This window comes from Cherax quadricarinatus, chromosome 28, assembly GCF_038502225.1.
Source record: "Cherax quadricarinatus isolate ZL_2023a chromosome 28, ASM3850222v1, whole genome shotgun sequence".
Lineage (NCBI taxonomy): Eukaryota > Metazoa > Arthropoda > Malacostraca > Decapoda > Parastacidae > Cherax > Cherax quadricarinatus.
This window is the reverse complement of record NC_091319.1, coordinates 21043473-21060808: the sequence shown is the minus strand read 5'-3', so window position 1 is coordinate 21060808 and position 17336 is coordinate 21043473. Positions and strand designations below refer to the sequence as shown.

The 17336-nt window shown below is 42.2% G+C and overlaps 4 non-coding genes across 4 annotated transcripts; 3 read left to right on the top strand and 1 right to left on the bottom strand.

The window, feature by feature from the left end:
* The first annotated feature begins 1105 nt into the window (after positions 1 to 1105).
* TRNAI-AAU (transfer RNA isoleucine (anticodon AAU)) lies at positions 1106 to 1179 on the top strand. The gene has a single exon. It is a non-coding gene; the product is annotated as a tRNA-Ile (tRNA).
* A 2122-nt stretch (positions 1180 to 3301) lies between these two features.
* Positions 3302 to 3375, bottom strand: TRNAI-AAU (transfer RNA isoleucine (anticodon AAU)). Its single transcript has one exon. It is a non-coding gene; the product is annotated as a tRNA-Ile (tRNA).
* Positions 3376 to 4304: 929 nt separating this feature from the next.
* On the top strand, positions 4305 to 4378 carry TRNAI-AAU (transfer RNA isoleucine (anticodon AAU)). Its single transcript has one exon. It is a non-coding gene; the product is annotated as a tRNA-Ile (tRNA).
* A 2453-nt stretch (positions 4379 to 6831) lies between these two features.
* Positions 6832 to 6905, top strand: TRNAI-AAU (transfer RNA isoleucine (anticodon AAU)). The gene has a single exon. It is a non-coding gene; the product is annotated as a tRNA-Ile (tRNA).
* Positions 6906 to 17336: the final 10431 nt, after the last annotated feature.

The following is a 17336-nucleotide window of genomic DNA, read 5'->3' as shown; positions in this document are numbered from 1 at the left end:
CCCAAGCACAGATAGCATAGGTGAGGTATGGATATGTAAGTGAATGGTATAGTGTGAGAAGGGCAGTTTGCGGCACGTAGTATCGTATCTTAGAGAGGATCCCCACCGTTTTGGATACATTTTTTGTTATGTGTTGGATATGGGTGCTGAAATTTAGGTTTTTGTCGAGGTATAGGCCAAGGAATTTGCTCTCATTATGTCTAGCAATTAGAGTGTTGTCGATCTTAATGTTAAGTTGCGCAACACCTGCTCTGCTACCAAACAAAATATAGTAGGTTTTGTCAGTGTTAAGTGTAAGTTTATTGGTTGTCATCCAAGTCGATATTTTGAGCAGCTCCTCGTTAACAATGGTGTTGAGGGTGGCAAGATTAGGGTAGGAGATGACATAAGTCGTGTCGTCAGCAAAGAGAATGAGTTTCAGGTGTTGGGATATGTTTGGAAGATCACTGATGTAAATGAGGAAGAGCAGGGGTCCAAGGACACTTCCCTGCGGAACTCCAGTATCAAGTGGTCGTATTGATGAGGCTGTTTCTTTAATAGTGACATACTGATACCTATTAGAAAGGTAGGATTTGAAATATGCAAGCGCATGACCTCTTATACCATAATGGTCGAGTTTGTGGAGTAGGATGCCGTGTTCAACTGTGTCAAACGCTTTTCTTAGGTCAATAAAAATTCCTAGCGGATATTCCTTATGTTCCAATGCAGTGTAAAGCAGGTCTAGCATTTTTATAATTGCATTATTAGTGCTTTATTTTTCCTGAATCCAAATTGGCAGGGATTGAGTATGTTTTGTGACGTTATAAATGAATATAGTCTCCTGTGCACGAGTTTCTCGAAGATTTTAGATAGCAATGGTAAGTTTGATATTGGCCTATAGTTGTTTACATCTGTAGGGTCACCAATAAATCTTATCTTAAGCCAAAGTTAAGTTACTACATTATTTATCACCACTTTATAAACTAAAAACAAGTTTGTAAAAATCCTTGGTCAATATTTACTTAAGATAAAATTTATCTTGTGTATTGACACTTCACTTCCTCGTAGTGGTGTGCGTCACCTAGAATGTACTCTTATAAGAGTTTACATAAAATAAAATACGTAAGGCCTGTTAGCTCAGTTGGTTAGAGCGCCGTGCTAATAACGCGGAGGTCATGGGTTCGATCCCCATACGGGCCAGATTTTTTATTTTTTTGTTGAACTGATCGGGCGACTACAATAGTAATCAAAATAATAATCATATAAGCCTGGTCACATACCGGGCCGCGGGGCCGTTGACCCCCGAAACTCTTTCCAGGTATAATACTACAATATAATAATAATAATAATAATGAATTACTTCTTAAGGAAGAGATAGGCAAGTAGTGGTCAAACAGCGCCAATATAACAGAAAGTAATCAGGTTCAATCCAAGAAAGGAGAGGACAAGTACAATTAATTCCTTTGCATGAAGAGCTCTGACTTGTATCAAGGAAGCTTCCTTGGCGGGTAAGATATACTAACATAGTTGAAGTTTTCTTCTGGTAATCTGTGATGTAGAGATACCTAGATGTTTTGAAGTTGACTAGGTAAGCACTGGTATGGCAACAGAGGTGCGGATAAGTGGAATAAACTCCCAAGTACCGTCATTGAAGCTAAAACCTTGTGTAGTTTTAAAAATAGGTTAGACAAATACATGAGTGGGTTTGGGTGGATGTGAGCTAGACCTGGTTGGCTTGCGCTAGTGGGTCTGATGTGGGGCTCCATCCGTCTTAAGTGGATGTGACTTGAAACTGACTGGCTTCGGCCAGTAGCTTGCGACAGTAGGTAATAATAATAATAATAATATCTTTATTTACTACAAGTACATGTACATGGTATACAGTCCTAGCTGACAACAATGACATACTACTACATAAAAAGCCCCTTGTTATGCTCCGCATGTCGGGCAAATTAGGTCAGTGTCCCAGGATGCGACCCACACCAGTCGACTAACACCCAGGTACCCATTTTACTGATGGGGAACATTGACAAGAGGTGGAAAGAAACACGCCCAATGTTTCTACTCTGGCTGGAAATCGAACCCAGGCCCTCGCCGTGTGAAGCGAGAGCGTTAACCACCAGGCCACCAGAACCCCAGGTGACTGGGATCTGCCTAGTACGGGCCAGTTGTCATTCTGCAGTGCTCCTTCTTTCTTATGTTCTTAAAAAGGCTTATTTTCTTAATTTATCTAAGTTCGTACAATGGCATCAGTGGGCATATAATTGTTATAGGCATACACATAACTGGAATTTTATAACCACCCTCCACGCATTGTGGTAGAGGAGGCTGGGGCTATGGAACAAGGGGATACCTTTCTCGGATCGCTCAGGAACCTAAATATATCTAGCTGTTATAAGTATAGACATAATTATTAGAGGTGGACACTTGTGGTAATTCGTGCTGATATACCGCAGGCTAACAACACAAATGGGCGGACAGACGGAGCAAAATACCCTACTGCAAAGCAGGGGTGCATTGAGATGACTCACGAAATCGTAATGACACGATTGTAGTTTTGAGACTCTCTGACCGCGGGTTCAAATCCCGCCCGTGGTATGGTTTGTGCATTGAGATAACACAATAAACGTTGTCCCAAGACTTTTCAACAGCCTCCCATCATTCAGTAACTGTAAGATATATATATATATATATATATATATATATATATATATATATATATATATATAAACACTGATCTCTGGCTGAAGGAGACTCGAACCTACGAACCTTAGGACAAGGTACGCAGTGCTTTACCAATCTACCCACACTGGACCAATACCTTGGCGTGTAGCATGCGCTACACGTTTTGATCCAAGGCAACCAGCTTTCAGGGAGAAGGCTTACAGCTTTTCATCTCATCCCCTGCATGCATCAGCCTTACTAGAGATTTGAACATCTCTAGTAAGGCTGATGCATGCAGGGGATGAGATGAAAAGCTGTAAGTCTTCTCCCTGAAAGCTGGCTGCCTTGGATCAAAACGTGTAGCGCATGCTACACACCAAGGTATTGGTCCAGTGTGGGTAGATTGGAAAAGCACTGCGTACCTTGTCCTAAGGTTCGAGTCTCCTTCAGCCAGAGATCAGTGTTTGTGTATATTTCGCATGCTCTCGCGAATTCCTTGCATATATATATATATATATATATATATATATATATATATATATATATATATATATATATATATATATATATATATATATATATATATATATATATATATATTACAAAGTTTGTAATATTATTTACTTAATTTATAACAATTCAATTAAGAAATATCTCCCGGCCCGTATGGGGATCGAACCCATGACATCCGCGTTATTAGCACAGCGCTCTAACCAACTGAACTAACAGGCCAACTTACTAGTAGTACGACAATATATGTGGAATATTATGAGAGTACAGCACTTGTACGAGAATCAACAACCTCTCTAGTCACAAACTGCACCGTGATGAGCAGACGGAAGTTTGAGCTCCGCCACACCTTGTGCCGAATGACCCACACGGGTTTACTGCTTCGTGAATTACCATGCAATACATGTGAAAGCTTAGTAAAACAAGTAACATCACTGGAATTTACACTTCATGTGAAGACAACAGTGAGCAGGAGCACACATAGAGATAGATAAACACGCGGTTGCGTGCATGTAGATTACCACGGCACACATAACTGCGATAAAACACCTCAATTACTGGGAACGCCTGAAGTTCCTCAACCTGTATTCCCTAGAACGCTGCAGGATAGATACATGTCTACATACACTTGTAAAATCCTATAAGGAAAAGTACCAAACTTGCACACGAAAATCACTCCCTATGAAAGCAAAAGACTCGGCAGACGATGCCAGATCCCCCCAATGAAAAGCAGGGGTGCCACTAGCACGATAAGAGACAACACAATAAGTGTCAGGGGCCCAAGACTGATCAACATCAACTGCCTCCAAGCATACATAAGGGGGGAATACCAATAGACCCCTGGCTGTCTTCAAGAAGGCACCGGACAAGCACCTAAAGTCAGTACCTGACCCGCCGGGCTGTGGTTCGTACGTCGGGTTGCGTGCTGCCAACAGTAACAGCCTGGTTGATCAGGCCCTGATCCAACATGAAGCCTGGTCACCGACCGGGCCGCGGGGGCGTTGACCCCCGAAACCCTCTCCAGGTATACAGTCAAACACTGACTTTGGGTTATCCTAGGTACTCTACACACATGCTGCTGTGATAATTGGTGTAACTTTATGTGTACCTATACCTGAATAAATTTACTTACTTAAACATGTTGCTGACGCGGCCTGTTAGCTCAGTTGGTTAGAGCGCCGTGCTAATAACGCGGATGTCGTGGGTTCGATCCCCATACGGGCCAGGGTTCACATTTTGTCATCATAGGAAGCACCTGGGCGAGTAGGTAAGTTTAGGCGTGTTTACCTAAGAGTTGGTAAATAGCTGGCCTAAGTCCAGTGTCGTGGGTGACATCCTGAGGAAGGATCACAGAGTAAACAAGTTATATTTCTGTGTTGGGTTATCCTTATCCTGAGTTAGTAATCCACCTAAGCAACTGCCTTGAGGATATATTTTCCGTGGTTCCTGTGTTGTGTATCTTATTCGTACACATATCTTTTTCACTGTATGTACCTCATATAACAAATTAAAACAAAATGTATCACATCACATTATATATTGTGTATGTATATAATGAAGACTGATATACGAGTGACGTCTTATGACGAGTTAATTGAGGGTATTTATGCATTCATATATTCTAATATATCTATATCTATCTATATATATATATATATATATATATATATATATATATATATATATATATATATATATATATATATATATATATATATATTGATGTTCATACAGCACCGTACATAAATTCATGCTACGTAAGAAGCAAGGTACATGGCACTGTTTTGTAGGTAAATTAGTAAAATGGAGGTGAAGCATGTGTCTCTTAGCTGCCAGGTAGAGAAAAGATCACCTGGAGATAGTGAGAGAGAGTAATGTTTGGCTAGAACATAGATTTAATAATTTCTTCGACCATTGTTTCATTATAACAACAGTTCGTGACTTAATTCATACCTGCATGAGTTAAGTCACGAACTGTGAGATTATTCCTGGCCTCATGGGCCTTATCATACCTACCCTTAAAACTGCGAATGGACTGTACTTCCGCCACTTGGCTCATTGAACTCTCTCCACTTCCTAACCACTCTCAGACACATTTGCATTTCAACTTCCATCTACTCCTTCCTTGTCCACGGTCCCATCAGTTCAAGCAGCCTGTCTTTTTCTACCCCATCGAGTCCTCTTGTAATCACGTCTTTCCTGACTCTTTTCTTTTCCAGATTTAATTGTTACCCCATTTTACTTCTTTGTAGGTGATTCCTTGAGACTCTGGGACTACAGTAGTTTCATCGTGACTCTAAACTTTCTCTATTCACTGGACATGTTTTCTCAGGTCATAGCTACATGCTGGTACTGCATCTTCTATGGTGGACCTGATGTGGGTCGTATAGAGAAGGACCCTTTGTTGAGGGACCTGAATATTACCAGTTAAAAGTTTGCCAGGTGCGCGTACGCTGACAATTCTGCTGACGTCAGCCTCTGCTGATGCTTTTCATTTCCTACATTTACAATTTGTTCCTTTGTTTCCTGAGGACAGCAGTCTCTGTCACTAGAGCACGTATGTAGTATATGGTCTTCTTTCTCCTTAACCAGTTCTCATAACCATGTATTTGCTAGGCCTGTCGACCGTACGAGGGTCATAAATTAAGGCTCCACTTAATATCAGGTACACTAACTCGCAAAACAGTAAGGTAAACTACTAATGTATACACATAGATATATATCTCTCACTCAGTTTATAAGACTTATAGGCAACTGGTATTGTTGACTCAGCATTTAGCATCTGGCCACTAATTAAGGCACTAACCTTGGCTTGTATGGGGATGGAACCCACGACATACGCGGTATTAGCACGGCGCTCTGAGCTAACAGACCACAGCAACACTGTCGCAAAACATATACATTTATTTTTATATAAGAATGTTGTGGTCATTTACCTCACTTTATACCACCTGAGCAACTAGGTTATTGTACACTCCATGTTCACCCTCTGAGAGATAGTTTATTGTACACTCCATGTTCATCCTGTGAGCGATAGTTTGTTGTACACTCCATGTTCATCCTGTGAGCGATAGTTTATTGTACACTCCATGTTCATCCTGTAAGAAGTAATGCCCTAATCCCCAAATATTAAATTAAATTTCTTTATTTTTTGCATTAGTTTCCTGAACTAGCCTCTGATGGCACTGAGTTGTGAGGTTGGTTCTCCTTGATGACACACACACACACACACACACACACACACACACACACACACACGACGACTATTAGTTGCATCGCGCGTGTTTAGTGCTCAACAGACGGAGAACTTGCACTGAATGACCCACATGGGTTTAGTGCTTAACGAAGTACGAGATGAAAAAAAAAATTGTGGATCTGAAGGCTCCTGTGCGAGGGACTCCACAAAAGGTGTACCCTGACTACTGTCTTGAATTCTACCGTCTTCTTGAAGTGGGTGTGTCTGTGCTATTATTAACCGCTGTTTATAACACTTCAGTTTAAATTACAACACATATAAGTTATATTTACAACTGTATACGTTGTACAAGTACTTGTAGAAATAAAGATATTATTATTATTATTATTATTATTATTATTATTATTATTATTATTATTGTACTGCAACATGTATGTAGTTACTATATAATATAAACAACTAAACCTAAGTTTACTTCAACGGGCCTGTTAGCTCAGTTGGTTAGAGCGCCGTGCTAATAACGCGGATGTCGTGGGTTCGAGCCCCATACGGGCCAATGTAATGTTTTATTTAGTGAAGGGACGATAAACACCAGTTTTAAAATAGTACAATTCTCTTAAATTGATGTTAGCTGCCACCTGGTACTTGTATCTACTCCCATCATCCACTACTTCACAACTAATCTTTCAACAATGTCTCCACTATAGACCATTTGTTAAGTCACGACTGCCAGATTAGGGTAAAATGGAATCTTGCTAAATGTTAATTTATCTCTTCTTCCTGTGACAGATGAATCTTTCTCACTTCTGCTTATATTCACTATACGCTTATCTTTAAGAACCTACATTTTTAGTGGTTTTTAGAATAGAGGCAGTATAATAACCTAAATGATATGTCAGATATAAATCCAGATGTACCCCTGTTAACCTTTTTGGAGTCTAGTTCCTAGACCTTCTTTGAATCCATATGTTCTTGCGCTACTCTCCACAGGATGGACATGGAGTCCACAATAAACCAGTCGCTTGGGCGGAAAAATGTAAAGCAAAAACTCTTAGAATTGTAACATTTACCTTCTGGTTTTGGATCCTCAGTCTGAGGCCAGGACGCAGGGACGATGAAGCAAGACACCATTAACATATAATACATCTTCTTTACATGTGTATGTGAAGAAATCACAGATTTGTAGCTCAGTATCTATTTTGTTTTATTAGAGCAATTAGTCACTTAGTTACCATTTTGTGATAAACATATGTCCATTAGACACTTGGCCTCTTGTGAGTGTGTAATCTCCAGGCTCTTCACAAGAGTGGAAAGAGTCAGGACACCCTTGAGGTCGAGTGAGGGCACCCATGAGGTCGAGTGAGGACACCCTTGAGATCGAGTGAGGATAATAACTAGAACAGAGTATACTACTGACTCCGGCCATACAATAGAGCGAAAAAATAATGTAAGGGACCTGGGAGTAGTAATGTCTGAGGATCTCACTTTCAAGGATCACAACAGTGCCACGATCGCACGTGCAAAGAAAATGATAGGATGGATAATGAGAACTTTCAAAACGAGAGATGCCAAGCCCATGATGATCCTTTTCAAATCACTTGTTTTCTCTAGGCTGGAATACTGCTGTACATTAACATCTCCATACAAAGCAGGTGAAATCGCAGCACCTTAACTACTGGGAACGCTTGGAAGCACTTGACTTGTACTCGTTGGAACGCAGGAGGGAGAGATATATCATAATCTACACTTGGAAAATCTTGGAAGGAATGGTCCCAAATCTGCACACAGAAATCACTCCCTACGAAAGTAAAAGACTGGGCAGGCGATGCAAAATGCCGCCAATAAAAAGTAGGGGCGCCATTGGTACACTAAGAGAAAACACCATAAGTGTCCGGGGCCCAAAACTGTTCAACAGCCTCCCATCAAGCATTAGGGGAATTGCCAATAAACCCCTGGCTGCCTTCAAGAGAGAGCTGGACAGATACCTAAAGTCGGTGCCGGATCAGCCGGGCTGTGGCTCGTACGTCGGACTGCGTGCGGCCAGCAGTAACAGCCTAGTTGATCAGGCCCTGATCCATCGGGAGGCCTGGTCGTGGACCGGGCCGCGGGGGCGTTGATCCCCGGAATAACCTCCAGGTAACCTCCAGGTAACCCTTGAGGTCGAGTGAGGACACCCTCAAGGTCGAGTGAGGATACCCTCAAGGTCGAGTGAGGACATCCCCAATGTCGAGTAAGGACACCCTCAAAGTTCGAATGAAGAAACCCTCAAGGTCGAGTGAGGACACCATCAAGGCTGAGTGAGGACACCCTCAAGGTCGTGAGAATACCATCAAGGTCGAGTGATTACATCCTTAAGGTCGAGTTATGACACCAACAAGGTCGAGTAAGGACACATTCAAGGTCGTGTGAGTACACTCTCAAGGCCGAATGAAGACACACTCAAGGTCGAGTGAGGACACCCTACAGGTCGAGTGAGGACACCTTCAAGGTCGAATAAGAACGCCCTTGAGGTTGAATGAGAACACCCTCAAAGTCGAGTAAGGACACCATCAAGGTCGAGTGAGGACACCTTCAAGGTCGAGTGAGGACACCCTCAAGGTCGAGTGAGGACACCCTCAAGGTCGAGTGAGAACACCCTTGAGGTCGAGTGAGGACACCCCCAAGGTCGAGTAAGGACACCATCAAGGTCGAGTGAGGACACCTTCATGGTCGAGTGAGGACACCATCAAGGTCGAGTGAGGACACTCTCCAGGTCGAGTGAGGACACCTTCAAAGTCGAGTGAAAACACCCTTGACGTCGAGTGAGGACACCCTCCAGGTCGAGTAAGGACACCATCAAGGTCGAATGAGGACACCTTCAAGGTCGAGTAAGGACACCATCAAGTCGAGTGAGGACACCTTCAAGGTCGAGTAAATACACCTTCAAGGTCGAGTGCGGACACCTTCAAGGTCGAATGAGAACACCCTCAAGGTCGAGAAAGGGCACCCTCAAAGTCGAGTAAGGACACCCTCCAGGTCGAGTCTTAACACAGTGCTACTATTTTAACTTTTACTGGATAAACCAGCAGTGTGCTGCTAAGTTATATATGAGAGGTACACATGGCAACCAAGGATGATTGTTTCCCTCTTATATTTCATCACACAGGATGATGCTCGTACAAGGTGATGGAATGTGTCAGCCTCAGCTGGGAGACTTCAGTAGTGTCAGCCTCAGCTGGGAGACTTCAGTAGTGTCAGCCTCAGCTGGGAGACTTCTGTAGTGTCAGCCTCAGCTGGGAGACTTCAGTAGTGTCAACATGAGCTAGGAGACTTCAGTAGTGTCAAAAAGGATATCGTCAAGCATTCCAGTAAGGGTTCATCAGCTACGGCAGCTTCAATGGTATCCTAACAACTTAGCTGCAGTTAATATCAGCAAGGAATTGCCATCTCTTAGGATGATACGATGACAAAGTTAATTCTCTGAAATCTGAATCATCCACACGATGAAAGAATACGAGCCCAGAACCTACACTCTCACGAAAGACTTAGAATATCGGAACATTTCCCTAAATAGGAAAATATGGATTATAGTGTCACATGGAGAGTGCTGGTGGAGAAACGGTTACTGTGGGAAATAGACCTGACCAGCACTAGTGAATTATTGCTGGATGTCGACACAAGTAGAAATAAACAAATATTGATCTATCTATAAGTAATATAGTGAGTGACAAGGATATATATGTGCAGTGACATAGTGAATTAAATTGTAGATAAGAGTAATCTTAATTATCTCCCAGTATAGCGTACAATATATAGTGTAGATAGGGGAATATCTTACAAGCGACTGGCACAAGCGAACTATTGCCAGAGGTCCAGTGAAGTGTTAATAATGGATAAGTAACTACTATAGTCATAAGAGATGAAACGAGTGGTGGTAGCATTGAGGTGCAGGGAATCACAGCATACATAAATTGAGCATACAACCGTTACCTCTACTAAACAGGAAATAATCTTTTCCTTAGAAGTGTAGGGGAAAGTTAGCGTAGGCCTAGCTGCTGTGTAAATAATAAAACAATGATCCCAGTATAGCGCAGTGAAAAGTGTATTTTGAAAGAATACAGTGTATATCCTTGAGATAAACAGTGTACAGCACTACATAAAAGGAATTTAAATAATAATAATAATAATAATAATAATAATAATAATAATAATAATAATAATAGTAATAAAAATAATAGTGAAGTGTGGCAGTGTGCGTAAGTCCTGCCCGGCTCACACCCACACTACACCACCACCCACCCTACACCACCACTCACATACTGCAAACTTGGTTCATCTAAAAACATCTTGCATATTACTGGCACCAGCAAGAGAAAGGTAAAGTGGAAATCAGTTTTCTTCCGTGACATACAGAGTGTAGTAGGATACAGACAGGATGTCAGCACAGCATATCTGTGGGACATGTAAAAAAAATCCTTGGAAGGAAATCCAGAATCACATGCAATCTATGCTCTTCCAAACACCATATCTCTTGTACTAGACTAAATACAGCCTCAAAAAATGACCTCGAACTAGCAAGGTGTTTCTGGTTGTGCAATAAAGATGTAGAACTTTGGGCAGGTATCAGAAAGGTACTAAGGAGAGTAATAAATTATAAAAATAATCAAGAAAACAAGGATGACCTCTTGGATAGTCTACCAAAAATATATAAAACATGGGAGCAAGAGATAGTGTATCAAAAAATGCAGAATGTCCATACCACAACAGATGACTCGAAACTATCTAGTCACCCACATGGTGCTAAGCCAGACCCATCCCCCAGTCACAGCACTAATACCCACAGTGCTGGTGCTGGCCCAGGACCAGCCGCTGGCCCAGGCTCAGCCCCCAGCCCCAGTGCTGACCCAGACCCAGCCCCCAGCCTTACTGCCAGCCCAGACTCTCCTAGGGACACTACCAAAACCACCACAAAAACAGTAAATATACAACCATCTAAAACCGTAAATATACAACCATCATTGCACAAGACCATGGCCCACAGTACAGATGTTGGAGAGGAGTCTCCTCCTTCTTCCTCTACTGGGGAAAGTAGATGGAATCCAGGACAGGGTGGCCCTGGCTTGGACACTGAGGATTATAGTGCAGTCCCAGAACCTGCAGAAATTGACAACTCACCTCCCAATAATTCTCAACCAAAGGTGAATTTGTGCAAATATTATGCTTGGGGCATCTGTAAGCATGGAATAACAGGGAAAAAAAATAGGACATGCAACTTTGAGCATCCCAAAAAATGTAGCAACCTCCTGTCTAAAGGAGTGTGTCGTTCTTCTTCCTGTACTTTCTTTCACCCGAAATGTGCCACTCCTCGGTCCTCCAGAAGCAGTGTTACAACATCGACTGCCCTGCATACCATCTAAAAGGGACCAGGAGGCACAGACCCCACAAACAATAGTAGCTACAACAACCCAACTCCAGGTGATTTTTTAGTGGCAGGAAACGGAAAAAGAAAATGGAAGGAAATAACAAAAATAGTCCACCACCTTGGAGCCTTGTTGGACTGGAGGCGCAGCCAGTGGCCACCCATGGCCCTCCAGAATTACAACTACTGATGCCAATAACAAAATCCCCCCAACAAACACAGAATACAACCTCGCTCATATTTGCTAATATACAGGGCCTTAAGCCATCCACCAACAACAAAATACCTTTCATCAGTAGACTTCTAGAGGAGTCTAATGCAATGTTTGCAGCCTTCACAGAGACTCACACAAAAGATCACTTTGACAGTGAAATATGGATAAGTGGTTACAACCTTTTTAGATGCGACAGAAAAAACAGGCAACAAGGGGGGGTTGGCCTGTATGGCAAAGAGTCCCTTATCTGCATGGAGTTGCTGAACACCACAAATGAGGTAGTTGAAGTTCTATCAATAAAGATCGAGAACCAAAACCTAGTCATTGTGGTTGTATACAAGCCACCAGATGCAACCTCACAACAGTTCAAGGAACAGCTACTGAAAATCGATTACTGTTTGGAAAACCTTCCAGCTCCATCCCCAAACATCTTACTGCTTGGTGATTTCAACCTAAGGCATACAAAATGGAAGAATGTAGCAAATAATGTTATAGCTGAAACAATCCCCGGAGGTAGCGCAGATGAAAGGTCACACACACATGAGCTACCAAGTCTCTGTGAAAAACACACCTTAAGCCAGCAGATAGTGGAGCCAACAAGACTACAAAACACACTTGACCTTATCTTCACAAATAATGAGGACCTGATAAGAGACATAAGAATATCAAAAACAACTAATTCCGATCACAATCTAATCGAAGTCCAGACGTACATGCATAGGGGTCCTGATCAACAGAATGCATGTACCTGCGAAGGTGTCTTCACAAAATACAACTTCAACAACAAGAACATCAACTGGGACCAGGTAAACCATGTCCTAAACAAAACATGTTGGGAAGATGTCTTAAATGACATGAATCCAAACCAGTGCCTTGAAAGGATCAACTTTCTGGCAGCCGAAGCATGTTCTAGGCATATTCCCCTAAGAAAGAAGAAGAGCAGGAGTAAACTGGAGAGAGAAAGACGCTCCCTCTACAGAAGACGACGAAGAGTCACTGAGCTCCTCAGGAGTGCTAGAATATCTGATACACGAAAGGAGGCACTGACCAGGGAAGTGGAAACTATCGAACTTAAGTTAAATGACTCTTACAGGAACCAGGAGAGACAGGAGGAGCTTAAATCTATTAGTGAAATTGAAAGAAATTCAAAATATTTCTTTTCATATGCCAAAAACAAGGCAAATACAACATCTAGTATCGGGCCCTTACTCAGACAGGATGGGACTTACACAGATGACAACAAGGAAATGAGTGAAATATTGAAATCCCAGTACGACTCTGTGTTTAGTGAACCACTAATCAGTCTGAGGATCGGCGACCCAAATGATTTCTTCATGAATGAACTTCAAAACTCCATAAATGTATGCCAGATTTCCGACATTACCCTAACTCCGATAGATTTCGAAAAAGCCATTGACAACATGCCTATGCACTCAGCCCCGGGCCCAGACTCGTGGAACTCTGTTTTCATTAAGAACTGCAAGAAACCCCTCTCGCGTGCCTAAGTACACTATGGAGGAGGAGCTTGGACATGGGTGAAATTCCACAGTCACTTAAAACAACGGATATAGCCCCACTCCATAAAGTTGGCAGCAAAGCATTAGCTAAGAACTACAGACCAATAGCTCTGACGTCCCACATCATAAAAATTTTTGAAAACGTGCTAAGAAGCAGGACTGCAAATCACCTGGATTCCCAAAATCTGCACAATCCAGGGCAACATGGGTTCAGGGCAGGTCGCTCCTGCCTCTCACAACTACTGGATCACTATGATATGGCCTTGGATGCACTGCAAGAAAATCAGAATGCAGATGTAATATACACAGACTTTGCAAAAGCATTTGACAAATGCGATCATGGCATAATAGCCCATAAAATACGTGCTAAAGGAATAACTGGGCAAGTGGGGAGAAGGATCTTCAACTTCCTAACAAATCGAACACAAAGAGTAGTGGTAAACAGAGTTAAATCGGAGGCTGCCATAGTGAAGAGCTCTGTTCCACAAGGCACAGTACTCGCCCCCATCTTATTCCTTATCCTCATATCAGACATACAGAGATATACACCACAGCACCATATCATCCTTTGCGGATGATACTAGGATCTGCATGAGGCTGTCATCTGCTGAGGATGCAGTTAGCCTCCAAGAAGATATAAACAAAGTTTTCCAGTGGGCAACGGTAAACAATATGATGTTCAATGAGGACAAATTCCAACTACTCCGTTATGGAAAACTGGAGGAGATAATAACTAGAACAGAGTATACTACTGACTCCGGCCATACAATAGAGCGGAAAATTAATGTAAGGGACCTGGGAGTAGTAATGTCTGAGGATCTCACTTTCAAGGATCATAACAGTGCCACGATCGCACGTGCAAAGAAAATGATAGGATGGATAATGAGAACGTTCAAAACGAGCGATGCCAAGCCAATGATGATCCTTTTCAAATCACTTGTTCTCTCTAGGCTGGAATACTGCTGTACATTAACATCTCCATTCAAAGCAGGTGAAATCGCAGATGTAGAGAGTGTACAGAGATCCTTTACTGCACGTATAAGTTCTGTCAAGCACCTTAACTACTGGGAACGCTTGGAAGCACTTGGCTTGTACTCGTTGGAACGCAGGAGGGAGAGATATATCATAATCTACACTTGGAAAATCTTGGAAGGAATGGTCCCAAATCTGCACACAGAAATCACTCCCTACGAAAGTAAAAGACTGGGCAGGCGATGCAAAATGCCCCCAATAAAAAGTAGGGGCGCCATTGGTACACTAAGGGAAAACACCATAAGTGTCCGGGGCCCAAAACTGTTCAACAGCCTCCCATCAAGCATTAGGGGAATTGCCAATAAGCCCCTGGCTGCCTTCAAGAGAGAGCTGGACAGGTACCTAAAGTCAGTGCCGGATCAGCCGGGCTGTGGCTCGTACGTTGGACTGCGTGCAGCCAGCAGTAACAGCCTAGATGATCAGGCCCTGATCCATCGGGAGGCCTGGTCATGGACCGGGCCGCGGGGGCGTTGATCCCTGGAATAACCTCCAGGTAACCTCCAGGTATCCAGGTAAAGCAATAAAATATCGTGCTGAAGATACCTGGCCAAGACACAGCTATTTAGATAATGTGTTTTAATGACATTCACGGTGGTGTCTGATACCATCTTTGAGAGACGGAGACAACTCAAAAACATTTCACTTCAAAGTTGGACAAATTCAAATTTCTGTTTATAAAGGTTTTTCTTGCTTAAAATCACTGCTTTGACATTTATTAAGAGTTGTTGATGAGTGGAACAAATTTTAAAGTGAACACTACAGCACTCTGTGATGGACAGATACACAGAGTGAACACTACAGCACTCTGTGATGGACAGATACACAGAGTGAACACTACAGCACTCTGTGATGGACAGATACACAGAGCGAACACTACAGCACTCTGTGATGGACAGATACACAGAGCGAACACTACAGCACTCTGTGATGGACAGATACACAGAGTGAACACTACAGCACTCTGTGATGGACAGATACACAGAGTGAACACTACAGCACTCTGTGATGGACAGATACACAGAGTGAACACTACAGCACTCTGTGATGGACGGATACACAGAGTGAACACTACAGCACTCTGTGATGGACAGATACACAGAGCGAACACTACAGCACTCTGCGATGGATGGATACACAGAGCGAACACTACAGCACTCTGTGATGGACAGATACACAGAGTGAACACTACAGCACTCTGTGATGGACAGATACACAGAGTGAACACTACAGCACTCTGTGATGGACAGATACACAGAGCGAAAACTACAGCACTCTGTGATGGACAGATACAGAGTGAACACTACAGCACTCTGTGATGGACAGATACAGAGTGAACACTACAGCACTCTGTGATGGACAGATACACAGAGTGAACACTACAGCACTCTGTGATGGACAGATACACAGAGTGAACACTACAGCACTCTGTGATGGACAGATACACAGAGTGAACACTACAGCACTCTGTGATGGACGGATACACAGAGTGAACACTACAGCACTCTGTGATGGACAGATACACAGAGTGAACACTACAGCACTCTGTGATGGACAGATACACAGAGTGAACACTACAGCACTCTGTGATGGACGGATACACAGAGTGAACACTACAGCACTCTGCGATGGACGGATACACAGAGTGAACACTACAGCACTCTGTGATGGACAGATACACAGAGTGAACACTACAGCACTCTGTGATGGACAGATACACAGAGCGAACACTACAGCACTCTGTGATGGACAGATACACAGAGTGAACACTACAGCACTCTGTGATGGACGGATACACAGAGTGAACACTACAGCACTCTGAATGAACACAGATGGATGTCAAGCTAAGTCTTGGTGATGTCAGGTATATGGACACATACGTAACTAATGTGACATTTTACTGTGGCAATGTTTCGCTCTTTGTCAAGCTGTTACGGCTTGACAAAGCTCCTGGAGAGTGAAACGTTGCTACAATAAAATGTCACATTAGTTGCATCTGTGTCCATTTACACAACACTTTGTCGGTAATTCTACCATTATTATTAAGTGTAGGTTACTTCCTTCAGATTATGTTACATTATTATTATTATTATTATTATTATTATTATTATTATTATTATTATTATTATTATTATTATTATTATTATTATTATTATTAGTTAGTTAGTTAAATATTCGCCGGTATTCTCCCGGCCCGGGCCTTTTCCAAGTGGTGGCCCGGCCTTGGCTCCCTCTTTAGGGAGTGTCTGAGACCTAAGTCTCCCATGGAAGGAGGCACAAGTACCTCCTCATCTTTGGGACAAACTGTCCCCAGGCCTAGCCACAAGCTAGGCCTCTCTGGTCTGCCATCCCCGCCCCAAGGGGGCTAATGGGAATGACAGTCTTATGAGCTAAAGGCTCGGGCTCAGGCACCTACCCTACCCTAGAAGGGTTAGGCATGGTGTCGATCTATTATTATTATTATTATTATTATTATTATTTATATGATTAATATTATTACTATTATAATTTATATTATTATTATTAATATTATAATTTATCTTTTTCTTCCTCTTCTTCTTCTTCTTCTTCTTCTTCTTCTTCTTCTTCTTATTATTATTATTATTATTATTATTATTATTATTATTATTATTATTATTCAGAATATACAAAAACTACAAAATTTACCCTGGTGACTAAGCAAGTGACAACCGTTAAAAAAAAAAAAAAAACAGGTATTAGAAAAATTTATGAATTGGTTGAATGGTTCATAAAGGAACGATAAAACTGTTGGAGATATTTCATAAAAATTGCAACAATGTAACCCACATTGAAGGGTGCAGCCTGGTC